Genomic DNA, 17,995 nt, shown 5'->3' with positions numbered 1-17,995 from the left:
CTATCTTGCTTTCTGTTCTCCCCATCAATCTCTTCAGCCCTTTCTTGGCTCGCCTGACGGGTAATTTTCTCATAATCTGATGTTCATCGACACTGTCCTCCGAAACTGACTCGGTCTGAACGTCAGACTCTGCGGAGCTCATCAATTTCCCTAGAACATGGCGCATGATGGGTTGGTTCAAACCCACCTTCATTACGGACTGCGTCCCGTATCTGCGTATCACGTCCCACGTCCTTTTCCATGAAGATCACTCGGTTCCAGTACGCTCCCGCTTTCCGTTCAAGTTCGCTCTGGTATCTCTCCCATTCCTTCTCAGGCAACGTGCTCAGAAAGGATACCCTCATTTTTGCGTCAATTCTTCTCCTCCTAGGTGACTCATGGAGCAGTTTTTGCGTATCCCTACTCCGGTGGTTCACTGCCAGGCCTGTCGGATCCACTGTGGACAGACTGGCTGGCGCCTCCCTCGTAGGGGACATGAAAAACGATGGTGTCATCAACAATAGATGTCCATCGACGTCCCCGTCGTCTTTTTCTTCACTGAATTGATATTCCAAAAAAAACCCTTTCTAACGCACCTATGTCTAGTCCACTTGACTTGTCTTTTTTTCCCTCCATAGGGTCGTCATCCTGGTCCATCTGATCATCGTCATTAGTCTCTGGTCTCGGTTCAAGTCCCGCGTGATAGAACAACTCGTCGTTCAATAGGAACTCCACCGGCTCGTCGCCATGTGGCGCCAGCTCGTCGATTGTCATGTATGTGCCTCCCCTAAATTCCTTTGGCACCTCCAACAACACCACTTTTCACCTCTCCTGGTCACTTCAATCTGGAGCAATCATCAGCCAATGTGTGCACATTACTCCACACGTCGGTGGAAACGTCGGGGTTTCTCGAGGGTAGAGCTTTAACCTTCTTTCGGCTCCATGCATCACGGAAACTGAAGTCAAAGGTGTGCATCGCCGCCACATTCTAACTGATGAAGCGCAGCATCCTCCTTATCGGCGGGTATTGAGGACATTGGCTCGGCAGTGGCCTAGATCCAGCCAGCCATGCATCCTGATTTTTCTTGACGTGTGCATACGCCTCCGGCCAAGCCGGGACCCGGATCGCCTCTCCCGTGTCTTTCACCACTGGTCGCAAATTCCAGAGCTTGTGGTTAAACTGGATATGAGAAAGGTCTACATCGCCCATACGGCACTTAAAACTGTTGTTAAAGTCCGTCAATATCCATCCTGTTTCTGCTACTCTCCCAAACAATCTATCATCACTGACCAGTCCTCTCAGTTCCTTCTGTTCCACCCAATTTAACACGAAACAGTCCACCACTGAGACTAAATTGACGTACAACGCCGAGCTCCTGTACGCTTTCACTTGTACGTCTGGAAACGCGTATGTCATCACCGGTCCGTACACCACAGTGACGAACTCTCTTAGTCTATGGACCGGAACCAGCGGATCTATCCGCATCATTACAGCCAGATCTGTTAGTAAAGGCATGCCACAAAACTGTTTACACTCATTCACTCCCGTTGCAGCCTTGTCCTCTCCTGTGACACTCCGGTTCTGTTGTACGAGGTACTGGAGCAACAGTTTTTTTACAATCCTTCTTTTTCCGGTATGAGGCGGTTTCCAACTTCGCGTTGAATTCTCGACTCGCTCCCTGCAGCTGTTCGGGGTAACGCAAAAGCTTGAACAAATCGCCCAACCGACCATATGTCATCGCGATCAGGGTAAGGAGTCCATCCAGTTTCAGGTCCGCCAACGCTTGGGTGAAGAGATTCGCAGGTCCCTTCAGAAAGTTCTCATGACCAAACGTCACATACAGTGCCAATACCAGACCAATTGACAGTTTTCGGATGTCTTTGACGAAGCTCGCGATCAAATTCCTGGAGGTCCTGAGGTAACACGTGGACAGGAAGGATTGCGTCTATCCTACTTCCTACCTCCCAGGATGGTGTCAGATCATTCATATTGTGCTTTCGTGGTCAAAATATCTGCCTGGAATCTATCTAGCGACATTGTGTTCACGTCTTGCATCAATTGCAGCATCATGTCTCCGGCGAGCTCCCGTTCTTTGAACAAGTTTTTCAGGTATCCGTGTATTTCTTTGATCACAGCTAGAGCATGCTCAAAAGCGTCTTCTCCCAAGGCACACACTTTCGTTAATAAATACAACCATCAATTGGTATGTGCCATGAGGTCGTCTTCCGCTGATGTCAGATTTCTTCTGACCGTCTTCCCCTGCGCGTTCCTCGCATAATCCATTTGTCTGAACCAGAGGTCATTCGCCAACTGTTGCACTAACAAGTGATCGTCATCCAATCTTGGTCTCAGTTTCACTAACCTGGCAAAGTTGGACAGCTCCAACCCCGAGACTTCGTCCAGCACCACCCGAGTCGTGCTGCAATCCTTGAACCCCTGGATGGCATTCGAAATGTCCGCCCAGACGGCAGGGAGTTCAGAACTGAGTGGATAATAGTTATTGGGGTCAACGATCCTGTTCGGCGCGGGTATGATCACGTTGAATTGTCCTTCCGCTAATGTGGTAATCATCGTGTACACAAATTGCAAGGGCTCTGGTAATGTGGCATATCCAGGTGATAACACAAAAATGATCTCATCACGTTCCTAGTGAAGTGTCGCCGCACTTATGTTTCTACATCGGTCATGGCCGAGAGTAACGTCATGATCGCCTCTCCCATGATCTCCTTACTGGGAGTCGATCCATCCGACAGACGGGACAACAATCCTCTGCTCTGCAGGTAGTCATTCGAGCCGGCAGTTATTATCATCAGTGGGTCCATGCTGACCGTCCTCTGCACGCTTATTGTCATGCCCACTAATTGTCCCCAGTCCAATTTAGGCGCTGTCAAGAAAATCACGTGGGCCGAAAGCCAACGAGGAGTATAGAGATAATCCGAACTGGCCACTATCAGGTATTTGGCGGCCTTGATGTCTAGGGGATCATAGGCAGCAGACAGACTGTCACCCATTGGTGTATTCAGTCCCTCGTACCTCTTATCGTCACCCTCAACCGAGGTCGCACGGGGATAGTCTCTCGAATCCTCACCGGGCACTTGGCCGGGTGGTTTGGAGAACTCCCGATACAATTTGTGATGCTTATTATTGGGCCTAATCTCTGCAGAAACTTGACCCTCCGGGGAGGCGGCGTCAATTTCCTGGCTCTCCGACGGACGTCCGTAAAAGATCGGGTGTTCAGGGGTCCAAAGTATTGTCCTGAGGTAATCCATCTAGATCCACAAACCTGAGCGTTGTTGCGAGACTAAGCTGCTCCTGCTCCGCTAATAGCCAGTCCACGCCCGATATCCGATATATTCCCGACACTGTGGGACCCTCTCCACCCATAATTTTTCTTGCATCCGCTCGACACGTTAACGTGTTCATGTTCAAGTTCGCGATCATGTCAGTTTTATATTGCCCCCTACCGCTGGGATCTGGACGGATCCAGAGCAGCACACTGTTTCGCTCAATTCCCTCCGCCGGCGTGGCATTCGTCGATGGGCTTCCTGCAGAAGCAGGAGCCGTCGCGGGAGGGTTACTCGTCCTCGCTAGGGTTTGAGAGCTAGTCTGACTCTGATCAATTGACCTCCCAAGTCGGCTCTCTAACGGTTGTCTTCTAGGGGGAGGAGCAGTTCCCAGTTTTTCTCCGTCTGAGCTTGGAGCAACGGGAGCAGTTTCACCCGTTTCCATTGCTAGGGGCCCGAGACGACTGGCGAGTAGTTCCGGCACGTTGCTCCTCACTCTAACTCCTCCAGTCGAACTGTTCCGAGCCAGAGAGTCGGTTGTCCTCAATTCCTGCTCCATTTCATCAATTTTTGTCTGAAACGCCTTCCTTGTGCTGTATTGAAATGTATCCCATCCCTGGTGAGTGCAAGATGGTCAGTCATCTGCAGCGTGTTCTCGAGATCCATTAGTCGCAGCTCGCTAGGATTGCTCCTCACCAGATTGCGGGTCATATCATTCCATCGGGTCACCAGATTGCGGGTCATGTCATTACCATTCATAAAATGGCACCACGATTCTAGGTCGGTAATTTTCCTTTGATTCATTCAAAAGGCAGACCAGCAGGGGCTCCCATTTGCCCTCTGGGGTAACAGGGGCTCTTGAAACATCATTAGTACCAAGCATTATCCCCAATGTGTCCAACTGATCCTCGCCCTGGAACTCCATCATTTTAATGACTTGAGCCACGGAGGCCCCTCCAAAACATAGAACAGTGGTCTGACCACTCACAAAGATCTCGTTCAGATACCTCACAAGACTATCTCTAACAACCAATTGACGACTCCCTAGAGGAATTACCTGATTGTTTATGGCAGGGTTCCTGCTCATGCCGTTCAGGCAGGCTCGAGGATGCTCCACGGCTACTTGCAGGAATAAGTTGCGGACGCCAAGTTGTTCCTGACATCCACTACGCGAGATCTCAAAGCAGTCTCGCCACGTGTGGGTCCCGTTGGCACTATGTCTCATGACGTTCGTTCCGAGTTACTCAAGGAGCGATCAAAGCGTTGGGAAGTTACGACCCTACCCAGCGTCCGGCCACTGGTCCTGTTGATCTCGTCCATCGTCGCTCTGGCTACCTGATTGAGTGACTCCTGAAACTGAGGAGCCAAATAGGTGTCTGGAGGATTCGGTATTGTGTTCCTATAGAGCTCAAGGAAGAAAGCGGTATCTGCTGAGGAGCCCCGCGCTCCCTCGGGGTGCACAGCTCCTGTGCCTTCGTCCTGGGAAGTGTGTCCCTGGATCCATCCGAGGAGTTCATTGTTGCCACAACCGCCGGTGATACTTGGCTCACCCTTGCCATATCTAACTCTCGTAGGTGTTTTATCTCTTCTTCTTTGAGGGCTATTTGCATTTCATCGTATTTCTTCTTCCAATTGTCTCTTTCTCGAGCTATTGCCTTGTATTCCTCCAACTTGGCGTGCAGCTGCTTCCGGTTTTTCTCCTTTTTTTCTAAAGTTTCAATAGTCCCCGAGGTTTGAATCTCCATCTCACTCATCTTTACTCTCTTCAGTGGAGGAGCAGCCGTTGGAGAATCTGCTGGGTGTGACGCGCCCGGCCCATCACGTGATCGTTTCGCTCGATAAGAGGCTGCAGTGGTCGAACAGGTAGGTGCATCTCACCTAATCGGTGATCCCTCTGCTCGTCTAGTCCCGGCTCACGAGCCAAGTCGTGGCCAGGCCATTCCCCTCGGTTTCGGCTCATCTCGGTGGTCCCGGTCTCGCCGTAGGCCAACATTAAGACTACTTCCGTGGGACGATCCCCATGACCCTCTCGTCCTAACGCGTTGAGGAGTGCGACGGTGAAAATCGCCAGCTTCGGGTCCTCTTGCGCAAAGTTGCAGCCAATCAATCGCTCGTATATCTCGTCCAGAGTCGTTCTTAGACTCGCTGAGATGAAATCCATCAAGTCGTTTGTGTCACTCATCTTTCTTCGTGTATGTCTTGTCTTACTCGTCCGCTTGTTCAAAGTCTTTTCTGGAATAAAACATCATTCACATCTTTTAAAACTAAATCCATTGAAACTTTTTTTTGGTCTTGATTTAAAAGCTAGCACCCAGGTGGATCGTCCACCTGCGATCTTGTCAAGATAGCACAACTGAGCGCTGTCACCTTGCGTACCTGGAATGTTCGAGGCTTCCATGGTATGAGCATCACAAAACATAACCTAAAATAGCATAACATACAAATCTCACATATCAACACTATCGCATAACAACCTAATCCCTAATATTTAACCTAAAACTTATTCCTAGTGCCTAAAAAGCAAACCTAACAAAGACTACTTAACACCTAATGTGGCTCTAGCATATGCTCAGATAAATTTTTTTTATGTAAGTAGACCTCTATGTCCGTTTCTGAAAACATTATATGTACGACGGCATACAGCTCTCTCGGATGCAGTCTTCCCCTATTAGGATCATAGACTGGTAAAGAGAGAGAGAGGTCACTCCTCTCTCGACCAGGAAATCCCTGAGTCGAGTAAAGCCCAGCACCAAGTTTTCGAGATTTACATGTTGATTGTCAGTGGGCTTAGTTACGAGGAAACACAAATATTTCTCTGGTATCTATGATGCGACACGGGGCAGCACTATCGTCCTTCCCACATCAGGCTTCTGTTTCCACAAAAACTCGATATTCTTATACTCTCTCTTAAAGTAGGCCGGTAGTGCTGTCTTAAAGCTTACATCCGCTGTTATCGCTATAGCGCACGTACATTCCGTGAGTATAAAATCGCTGTCCGTGACGACGACATTGTTTGAATAGTAGTTTGGTAGAACAAAATAAGATTCAAAAACTTGTCCAAAAGGTGGGTTTTTAGCATTTTTGCCCTCCGTTTCCAGCTCTCCGGTTTCGCTCGCCGATTTTTATTTTTTAATCATCAGATTTTTGGTGCGGGTGATTCCTACCCCCACTCACCGGAGAAAAATATCCATCGACGTCCCCGTCGAGTGCCCAAAGTCGAGCAGATCGAGATTGAAACCTGGAACACCTAAAGGACCATCTGGAGCGACCCAGTTGGACTCAGTATTGTCGTGACTGATGTATTTGATGATGTTTTGGTCGACAACTTGTATCGTCAAGATGGTCTCTTTCGGGTCTGCTGGCAGATCGTAGAGCCATTCGATTACTCGCAGATTTGTCAATTCTTGCACATGCATCTGCTCGGTCTCCGGTTCGAACTCCATTTCCGGTTCAGAGCAATCGTCGATCCAATCCTGATCTGTGTCGTTGACTAGGTCGATCTCTTGTGGCACCACCACTTTGTCCAGTCCCACTAGCGAGTCCATCATGTCGCTGAAAATTATCCTGTCTATGACAAAATCCTCGCCATACGGATTGTACTTCTTCTTGCTTTTCCCTCTTTTGCTCTGGCGTGTTTCCATGGTGAAGGGAAAGTCAGGCCGTACTCCTTTATCAACTTCAGTTTGTTCTGGGCAGTCCCAGTCCTCTTCGGCATATGGCAGAGTTTCGTCGTCCACCTCCACTCGCTCGGTTAACTCCAGGTCCAGTGGCAGATCGCAATTATCTATCACCTCATTCCCGTTGTTTTTGTTGCGCGTGCCTCTTTCATTCACCTCGCAGGCAGGATCCACTATCAAGGAGTCTTCCTCATGCATGTCAGGTGGGATACACCAGTCCTCTAATGAGGCCTTGTGTGGCTTGATGTTTTTGTAATGAGCCGCTCGTCCGGTGCTCAATCAATAAAATTGACCTCCTTGGTGTACTTCAGTTATTTGGAATGGACGACGCCATTTTTTCAGTTATTTTTTTGGTTACCTTGGTGGAACTACTTCCTGGAACACCCAGACAAAATCCCCGACAAAGTAAGCTTTTTCATCCCCGGTCCTTTTAGAAAATCTCCTTTTTTGTCTGATTTGCGCCTGTTGCGTGTTCCTCCTACATAAATCATTGAGGTCCTGCTGTCTTCTGATCACATCACGCACGTACGTTTGCGCTGCTGTTTTTTTTCCTTCGTAGTCAGTATAGAAGAATGTTAATGGAAGAGCTTTTTCGTGGCCAGTTAGCATCATATGCGGACTTATTATTTTAGTGGAACGTTTTGTACTGCTATAAGCGCCCATCACTTGCGGCAAGTGTCTATCCGAGTCATCCATGTATCGTGAGCAATAAACTCTCAACATGGACACCAACGTGCGATATTGCCTTTCAACTATGCCATTCATTTGTGGGTGATAAGTGGTCGAGTGGGCCTGTGCCACCTGCGACCTTTTCATTAACTCCTTCGTGAGTTCATCCACGAATGCTTTTCCATTGTCTGATTGGAAATGATTGGGAAACCGTGTCTCGCTATCCACACATTTATCAGATGATCGCACGTTTCTTCAGCCGATGCTGTCATGCAGGGTACTACCTCTGCGTACTTCGTGAAATGATCAATCATTACCAGCACTTGATTGTAGCCCGTGGCTGTCTTGCATATCTTCTGATGATCAATTTGCACCACTTCGTTGAATCTTGATGACTCTATTGGCTGAAGGGGAAACATCAATTTCCTGGGGTTCTTCGCCTGTTGACACGACAAGCATGCAGAAATCCACTTTTCACAGGCCTTCTTTAAACCAGGCCATTCGATCCCTTTCTTTATCTAATTGTACACTTTGGTCCATCTGATCATGTGAACGAAAGAGCAATTCGGTCTGATACAACTGCGGTAACACTATCGAATTATATTTGTAAAGAACTTTGTCCTCTTCCTTGCGTTTACAAGCCACGATCCCGTCTTTGTTCAAGTACAACAAATCCTTTCTCTTCAGATAAAATTGCTTCAACATCTTATAGCTGTCTTTCTCTAGAACTTTTTGATCAGGTGCTCCGTTCTCGATCCATCTCTTTAGATTGCTCGTCATTCTATCATTTTGTTGAGCCCTGAAGAGATCCGACAGCCGGTACCTGGTTTTCAGATACGTCTTTATCAAGTTTAATTTTCCGCTTATTATCTCCGGGGCATGGGCATCATCCATCAACTTGACGCACCATATTTTTTTCAAGGGTGATGCTTCCTGCACTGATGGTTCCAGGTTGGTACGGACGGCCGTAGCATGCGGAAGTAATATGGTCGTACTTTTCGACACTGCTATCAGTTCAGGCTCAACTGCAGCATTATCCACTACCGTGCCCTCCTCATCGGAGGTATACCTGTCTCTGTCCGGGTCCTGATGCATTTCCCGATCCCACCCCCATTATTGCCACTCCACTAACAAGGAATGAATCGCAATCTCCGAGACATAAGAATTGGAAGTAGTTTCCGACGTATTCTCCCAGGGCTGAGTCCTGGAGTCATCACTCGAGACGGTGGATTCCACATCATTATATTCCAACTTGTCTGTGATGTTTCTCGACTCTCCGGACAAAATTCTGTCCCTTGGTCGCTTCGAATTCAACTCCCCGGACAAAATTCTGTCCCTCGGTTGCCTTAACATTGTCTCCACGGACAAGTTATCCTGACCGGGCCCGAATGCGCATGACTCCCCGAATAATGTCTCGTCCCCAGATGAGCAGTCCGAGCACGGCTCGTACTCTTCTTTTGCCTCCGTGAATTGAACTTTTCTAGTCACGCTGGATTTTGACTTGACCCTGACTTCCTCAGTGGTTTGGACATTGGTTGCTTTCCTATGTTCCGTGTACGAAGTCGTCAACAAGACACCCTTCGGCATCGAGCTCACTAGCTGGTTCACTATCGAGCGGCAGTCCCGTACAACATCCCGACTCCGGATGGTCACCGGCCTTTTCTCTGTTCTTTCAGTCATGGTCAACCGCTGCATGGTCTCCATCCACTCATGATCATGCCGTTCAACCTCTCTAACTAGCAGGTCACGGAGTTTCAACATGACATCCGGTGCCACATTCAGTAGAGCTATGCTGTTGATACCCATCCTGGTCAGTTCTTGTTGAACCAGGTTTGGTCGAACTAGCAAATCGAATGGAACCAGATCACCTTTCGCCAACATTTTTTTTATCTCAGCAGCCGTCTCCACGGGAAATTCAGGGTGTCCTGGAATGGGGTGCCCAGATTTGTCAAGCCAACTGAAGAGTGGCAGTTTGTCGTACGTCTCCTTGTCCAGGAATGAAAATCCATCTTTGATTTCTGCTTAATTGGCCTGTTTCTCCTCTAATTGCTCATAAAATTCCGTATTTTTGCTGAGGCTATCAGCATTCTTGTGCTTGTCACGGGTTCGATGCTCTATGATCATGTGGTATCCGTCCAGGCAAACGATCCAACGACCAATGTAGCTTTGGTCCATCGAATAGGTTTTCAGCCAGGCAAGAGCACGATTGTCCACATGCAACTTGAAGGGAGCACTCCCTAAGTAGGCTCTGTATTTTTCCACGAAAGTGATCACCGCAAACATCTCCGCTTTTGGTGCACCGTACTTCATTTCAGCAATGCTCAGGACCTTACTTCCATAGGCTATTGGTCGGAGAACGGTCCTCCCGTTCCACTCTTGTTCTTGATGAAGTATGCCCGATATCGCAACCACTGATGCATCCGTGTCTAACACGAACATCTCCTTTTCTGTCGGCATGCCGAGGACTGGAGCCTCGCAAAGTTCGCGCTTAATATTCTCAAAGGAGACCTGAGCCTCGTCAGTCCAGCTGAATTTTTTGCCTTTATTTCGCGTCTGCTTCTGCATGGGGTATATCTTGTCAGCATCCCTTTGATAAACTCTCGGTAGTAACTAGCGAATTCGAGGAAGCTCATCAATTGCGTATCGGTCTTCGGTGCCTTCCATGTCAATACCGCTTCAACTGCTTCGGGATCTGGTCTGACCACGTGTTTATCTACAAGGCGGCCCAAATACTTGATTGAGTCTCTCAAGATTTCGCACTTTGAAGGTTTGCACTTCAGACCCGCTTGTTTCATGCAACTAAAGACCTAGTCTAGCCTCCCTATGTGGTCTTCCAGTGTTGGTGTCGCAATGAACACGTCATCAACATATCACATTATGAGGTTGCCATACTTTTTAGTCACATTCGTGGGTGCCTGAGCCATTAATCGTTAGAACGTAGCCGTCGCATTGCATAGTCCAAATGGCATTCTTTTCCACTGGTACAGCCCCCGTTCGCACGCAAAGCTTGTCTTCTCTCAATTCTGTTTTCTGAGAGGCACCTGCCAGAACGCAGAGCCCAAATCCAGCTTCGTGAAGAATTTTGCATCTCCTAACGTTCATCAAAAATCAAATATGGGCCATGGACTTCGATGTGATGTCCATCTACTTTCATCAGTCTTGGACCTCCTGTTGTGAGCAACGCTCGCTTTTGTCTAGAGTCCATCTTGGGATACTTCTCTCTCAGGTAGCCCGCGTAGATGTCTAGGTGTACTAGCGTGATCTCAAGCTCGCTCAAGTTCTTCACCACTTGATGGCCTGTGACCGATTTGATTGACGTTATTTTCGTTCCTTCTCTTGTCATGCCGAAGGTCTTCCCCGAGATGACATTCAACTTTAGACCCTGCTTCCTGGGTTTCTGGTTATCCTCTTCCTTCGTCGATCTTCCCAGAATGTCAAGTTTCTCGCGCAGGTCTGTATTCTCTAACTCTGACCTTACCCACTGCTCAACCTTTTTGGTGGCCAATTCTTGCTGAACAATCTGTAAGGCGGTCCGTGACGCTAGGCCATAATCCACATTGAGCGCACCGACTGACTCCACCTCCAGGCTCGAGGCAATCGCCTCATCAGGTAAGTTTTTTACCTTAGGGTTGTGAAGGTGCCTGTTGTCACCTCTTTCTTCCGTGACTCGGCTTCATTCATCAGGCGGGTTCGACTTGCCTTGGCCCCCGAAAGTGCCTCCTCATGGCGGGGATGCTTTGCGTCCGCACTGCATTCCAGAATTCAGTCCAATCCACTTGAAAAGTGCCTTCAAGTTGCAAAAGAAGCATCTCGGTCCATATCTCGTCATGAGTCCTCTCACATACTCTTCATGGTCCTCGTGGGTCGTATCAACGTCGTCAAGAAAATAGCCTACCGCCTTCATGTTTTGTTTATAAGCAGAAAAGGTGGAAACATGGTGGTCAATCGAACCACAATTCGCACATGACCTCCTCTTATACATGTCGTCACGAGGTCTACACAAAATGGAGTTCGCACTAGCGTTGGTTCCGCTGTAATTGGCGTAATTCCTGTAAAGATTTTGCGCCCTTGGTTTTATGAGCAAGTACTCACGTGACTTCATACGCAAATCATCAGGCGTGGGCACCTGGTCCAGCGATAGTGTGAAGTGTGTGGCCTACATGGTTTTTAGCTCATCACTGTTTACTCCATCCATGAACTTCGAGGCGATGGCCAAGTTTCGCTCCGATATCCTCTCGTCGGGGTTGCTCCTCCTTCTGAGTAATTCAAGGTCATCTAAAATTTTGTCTCTTGATTTGTCAACTCTTTGACGCCTCTTTTCAAACTTCGCCATAGCTTGATGCCCCTGTATTCCAGAGCCGAAACGATTCAGCAAGATGTCGAATACCTTGCGAGCGATGTCTCGTTCATTAGTCCTTTTCGCCATTACACAAATTAGGGCCGTGCCCTCTAGTGCGATGAATTTCCTGTTTCTTGGAGAGATTCTCTTCTACAGTAGGTAACTTCATCAACTCTATCCAGGTATCGATGCAGCCATCTGATTCGTCCTTGTATGACTTCGGCTTTTTGAATGTCCTTCTTGACTTCTCTCCTCTCTCGGTTGACTTCGAGAGTTTGGTGATGAACATTACAAGAGATCTATTTAAGGGCTCAAACATTGAGGCGTACATCGTTTTGTCCTGCGAGATGGTAGTCAGGTCTGGCACTGATCTTACTTGTGGCATAGTGGGCAACTGTGTCTCCGAGGTGGCATCGGCCTCAGCTGGGACTGAGTTTGTCCAACCCGGCCTCGACGGGGCTGCCCTGGGTCTCTCCCTATGATTAGACTCCAATTTTTGCGGGCTCCCTCTCCACCAGTCGCCTGGCGGGAGTCCTCTCTTGGGGAAGGACGCTTCTCCCGATTGCTACCGTTAAAAATCTCGTCAAGCTTCCGCATCATCAGGTCAGATTTGGCGTCTAACTTTTTCTCCAGGCTAGTCATCGTATGAGCATAGGTATTGTCATGATCGTTCAACAATCGCTCGATCTCTCTCGTCATCCTAATGTCTTTTTCTTCTGACTCCTTGGCTGCTAGAGCCAAGCTCTCCGCTAGGCATTGATCGGTGTTCCGAATCAATTAGGCCTGATCGGTTCTCGCTTGTGACTTCACATCCGTTAGCTTTTTTCTTGACCTTGCTCTGCCCTCTCTTCGACTCAATCTATTCTCTTAGTCATGTCCCTTCTTCGCAGCTCTTTGGGGCTTTTCATTACACCGGCAAATACGTCGCTTACGTCGCCAGGCGTCCCCAGCACTGAGGTGAGACCCAGAGACGATGAGATCAACTCAGGTTGTAGCCTGGCGCTTGATGACGCAACGCCTTTCCGTGTGCCCACCGCCATTATCAGCCTATCGACTTCACATCGCAACTTCTCTTGACCTTGCTGAGCCCTCTCTTCGACTCGATCTATTCTCTTAGTCGGGCCCCGTCGCAGATCTTCGAGGCCTTTCATTACACCGGCAAATACGTCGCTTACGTCGCCAGGCGTTCCCAGCACTGAGGTGAGATCCAGAGACGATGAGATCAACTGAGGTTGTAGCCTGGTGCTTGATGACCCACCGCCTTTCCGCCTATCGTTATCTGCCTATCGAACGTCGAGGATGCTCCCACCGTTATCCCATCAGACATCGGCCTGAATGGCGGGTTGGACAACGCTTTTTTGTTTTTCTCATGCCTCGGACTCGGTGTGAAGTCCACATCTGAATGCACTAGTCTCGGAATGTCGTAGCTGGAAGTCAATCCCTCAAACTGGAGCGACGTCATGCGTTCATCGTACACAGTCTTAAAGCTTTTCTTGGTTTTCGAAATCGGCTGCTCCTCCCTTGGGCTTAGGCTCGACATCATCACGTTCTTACCCTGTTTTACTAGAGAGGATTGTTCCTTTCTCCACATGCTGCTCTTAGTCTCCGATTTGGACGTTTCCTTGAACAGCAGTTCTTCTCGCGCTTCGACCTCGGAACTCTTGCTTCACAACTTCCTCCCGTTCAAAATCTTCGCCCGGTTCTTCCAGGTCCACGTGATGGTGGTAGTCGGGTCGGGTCAGCGTTTGCTCCCCCTCCTCGAAGGGATCCTTTGGCGTCTCGCCTCTAGTCGTTGCTTCTCAGAAAAAACGTCTGAAAGGCTGCTAATCGTGGATCGGCTACGCCTTGATTTAAACTTTCGCGATGTTCACGTGCTCAGCCTGGGAATCTTACTTGTCAAAATATCCTCAAATATTAAAATATCCTCTCAATATCTCAGAAATTCTATCAGTGACTCAGCTTAGAATACAAAAAGGGCCTGCTTAGTGTTAAGGTATCACCAATTCCACTCAGTTACCTGGTTTAACGATATCACAAAATTTTACAAGATTTTATAACTAATACACAGAACACAATTGATAACTAAATAAGAAGACCCTATAGGTGACAGCGATATTCTTGTTCAGTATCACTTAACCGCTACAGACGCATCAAATCTTCGCCTCGCTTAAAATCAAACATTATTTTATAAAAGAGCAGTGATGGTTTCAGTAACAGATTATTAAAACTTAGTCTTAAAGAAAAAGACTTCCCTCGATTGGAACACTCCAAACGAACGAAGTCCAGGATACTGTCTTCTCAAGTGAGTGTGTCTGCTCTATTACACTCGCCGAGATCTTCTTTTAGGTGTCCTGCGATTTCCCGAGCTGTCCTACTAAGTAGCTCAAGGCAACCTATGATCGAAAATTTCTATACTGTATGAAAAAGCTCTCCCACACCCGGACAGCTCCAAGTGCACGAGAGCAGGGAAAAACTTTTCTTCTCAAGTTTGTATGTCTTGCCTAAAACACTCACAGAGGTCTTCTTTTATTTTTTCCCGGATTGCCCGAGCTTCCCTATTAAGTAGCTCAAGTCAACCACACAACCAAAATAACAATCAAAAATTTTTTTGTTCGGGTACTTCTGATGAACCTGATCCCGAATCCAAAGTTGATCGCAAAATTTCAGGGTCAACTGATCTCCTAAGTTCTCAATGTGTAACACCCCGTTAGTATTTGATCTTCTATTCCGACCTTAAATTGATATTTAAGATGTTCGAACTGCCCCGGAGGGTACCTCTAAATCTTCATTAAGGAGGGTTGTCAAGGGGCTTAAGTCACTCCGGAGGGTTACTTCGGAGGGTTGTTAAGACATTTAGCTTTCTACGGAGGGTGACTTCGGAGGGTACCTTAGTCACCTAAGTAACTTCGGAGGGTCCCCTTAAATTCACTAAGGAGGGTGAATAAGAGGTTTAACACGCTCCGGAGGGTTGCTTCGGAGGGTTCCTTCAAAATTATAAATTTTTCAAGTCTCATTTAGAGGGGTCTCCAACTAGTCTGAGAAAGTGTCAAAACAAGCTATATTCACTCTGGAGGGTATTTTAACTTCCTCGGAGGGTTGTGTGAAAAATTTCTCACTAAAGGGGTTGCTAAGGGGCTTAGCTGGCTCCGGAGGGTTGCTTCGAAGGGCTCCCCAAAAATCACGAAAACAGATAATTTCACAGCTCTAAAGCATCCGATTGCAGCCTAGCTAACTTAAAACTGGGTTGGCTTACTCGGTCAACCTTCCCAGTAGGATCAAAAGGTGATTTTATAAAAATTTCTGCCGCTCGGAGGGTTCCCTAAAATTTGGACCTCCGAACTAACAAATTCTAAAAAATTTTTCTCTCCTGAAATTATCAACCAGATTTCAATTTAGAAAATTGGTCAAAAACGTCGACTTACGGTACCAAAATTATTCCGATCGGTTGGCTAGTTTTTGAGAAATCACCAAAACCGCGTTCGTCAAATTGGCCATTTTTCACCACCTATAAAGGCTCTGAAAGACTTTTTCGGCAATTCTTATTGGAAGTGCCTAAAAATACTTGAAACGAGCGGAGTAGCCTTGTACAGCACTGAAATAATGCAAAAAACCGGATCAAAATTCGTTTAAAAACATTAATTTGGCCTAAAAACTATCAAATTTGGACCCTCCGTTTCCTTCCTTTTCCTATCTTTAAGTCCTTAGCTCTATCCACGGAGCTATTCGGAGGGTTACTCAAAAATCTTTCTAGCAACCATACACTTTATGCTAGCACGCTCCTAACGCAAACAAAAATATCGCTTTTATTCTAAAAACTCAAAAACTCAATCATCAAAACATATTGACGAAATTCGGAAAATTACAAAAGTTTTGACCGAAAAAACTTTGTTTCGCCAACTTCTACTAAGTCTTTTTCCGCGCGGTTTCTTTAGTTAGTGGGGTCGAACTACGTAGTAGCTCACTGCGCAAAAGCTTTTTGCTGTTCGGAAAAGCTATGATATCCAAAAATTCTGGGGTTAACAGTTTGGTCGAAAATCAGTATTTTTCGACAAAAAATTGGGGTGTTTTTCGGGTTTAAATGGGAGATAAGCAACATATAATAAGGACAATAACCTACTAGTAGTCGTTAATCAATATTACTTTACCCTAATTTGCACCAAAGTATCCGAATTAAGACCCTTAACCCGGAAATTCGCAATCGATGGAGGGTGCAATCAGACCGAGCCAATTCCCCCCCCCCACCACTTAAGTCCTAAAAAAATAGTACCCGAACGACAGTAAAATTGTGTCAACTAGATCCAACAGTCGTTGTGGATGTTGTCCCTGATGCCCTCTGTTGAGTCTGGAACATGTCTGTCAGCTTGCCATTCTACCCTCCGGTCACCGGCAAATTTGTCATTAACGTGCCTAAATACTCAAATAACACTCAAGGGAGGGTGACTTACCCGCCACCAAAACACCCGGTCTTTGGATCAGAAATGCTATAAATTAGTCTGAAACAACAACAATAGGAAGGTCAGATCACATCCCGTCCGGAAATAATACATAACCTGTCATTTTGGATTTTTTTTTTACTGTTTTTGAATTTTTTTTAGATTTTTCACTGTTTTTCGTGCTTTTTTGTTTTCAAGCAAATTTGGTTTGTTTTTTCTTAGTTATACACTATTTTTGTTCGGCTTTACACTTTTTCTTTAACTGTTTTTGGTCCTAGGGCTTTGGGATAAGCGGGCTCATGACTTCCCACCTAATCATCCGGCCCCCGGAATCTTTGGTCTTAACTAAGTTAAAAAGCTAAATAGTACCAGGCGGAGGGTCGGTACCTTCCGCCTAATACAATACAGGACAATAAGGCCTCTAACTCGGGCATACGCCCGCAGCGTAGGGTTCGTCGCTGAAACGTTTGCTGATCATGATGGTCTTATGCCTTTGACAGGCCCAGCCAGGAGCGCCATAAAACGTCTATGTAACATTTGCCCAAAAGCTACACAGCGACGGAGCGTAGAAAACGCACCTATTTACGACTGGCTGGCGTCAGTTAGATAAATTCTACTCGTTTTTTACGGTCTCGACCTAGCCAGTTGATTTTCTGGTCTGTTTAGGGCAAGGTAAAAAGTTACCATTTTTAGGCCACCAGTCAAACGACTTTTGATCAGCTTTCGTTTACATGCGAAGACAATCACATAGCTAGGTCTTGGATCCCCAGACTACGTGATTGCTTTTACTACGTTCAAAAACTACGTTCAAAAACACGTGATTACTACGTTCAAAAACACGGGACGAATATCCTATTTTACTATGTTTTCTTGCTAGGTTCCGCTATGCCAATCCGAGGGAATAGCACACTTGTCTCTCGGACAGTTTTTCTTACTTTTTTAAATGGTTTTCTGGTGTTGTTGCCCCACGAAGTGGAAAATTCATGCCATCCACCTGAAATGATTGCTAATTTTGCCCCCAAGAGGTTTATCTTGTCTCTCGGACAGCTTTTTTAATTTTTTGCAATGGTTTTCTGATGTTGTCTCCTCACGAAGCGGAAAATGGATACCAACCACGAAATTTGATGCCGCACATAGCGGAAAATGGATGCCAATCTTCGTTCGTCGATAACTTTTTGCACCAGCGATCTGCCTTTCCTTAGCATCTCCTCATACCTTTTACTGTCCTCATTTGCCCCAGAAGTTTCAGTCCTAAGTAGTTTTATTTGAAAACTACGCACAGTTTGGTCAAAAAAAACGCGTTCTCTGGGACCCTAAACTTCAAAAAGTCCGGTATTAGATCATTTTTCAGACATTTTCTCAGAAACTTCAGTCTATGTACAGATTCTTGAACTTTTTTAAAGAATTTTTAATAGTTCAACCCAATTGTCCAAGTTAGTTTTCTTTTGAAAATTCGTCTGAGCCAACCAGCAGGCAAAAATACTGTGGTCATTGTTTTGCAGGCCACGAGTAATTAATTTCACAAGGCACAAAAAACAAATCACACTCTCCTCACCCCTGTCTTCGATTCGCAGACATTTACTCTGATTTCAGCTTCTGCTCCCGTCTTGCTT

Source organism: Symsagittifera roscoffensis, chromosome 8, assembly GCF_963678635.1.
Source record: "Symsagittifera roscoffensis chromosome 8, txSymRosc1.1, whole genome shotgun sequence".
Lineage (NCBI taxonomy): Eukaryota > Metazoa > Xenacoelomorpha > Acoela > Convolutidae > Symsagittifera > Symsagittifera roscoffensis.
Note: the sequence above shows the minus strand (reverse complement) of the source record.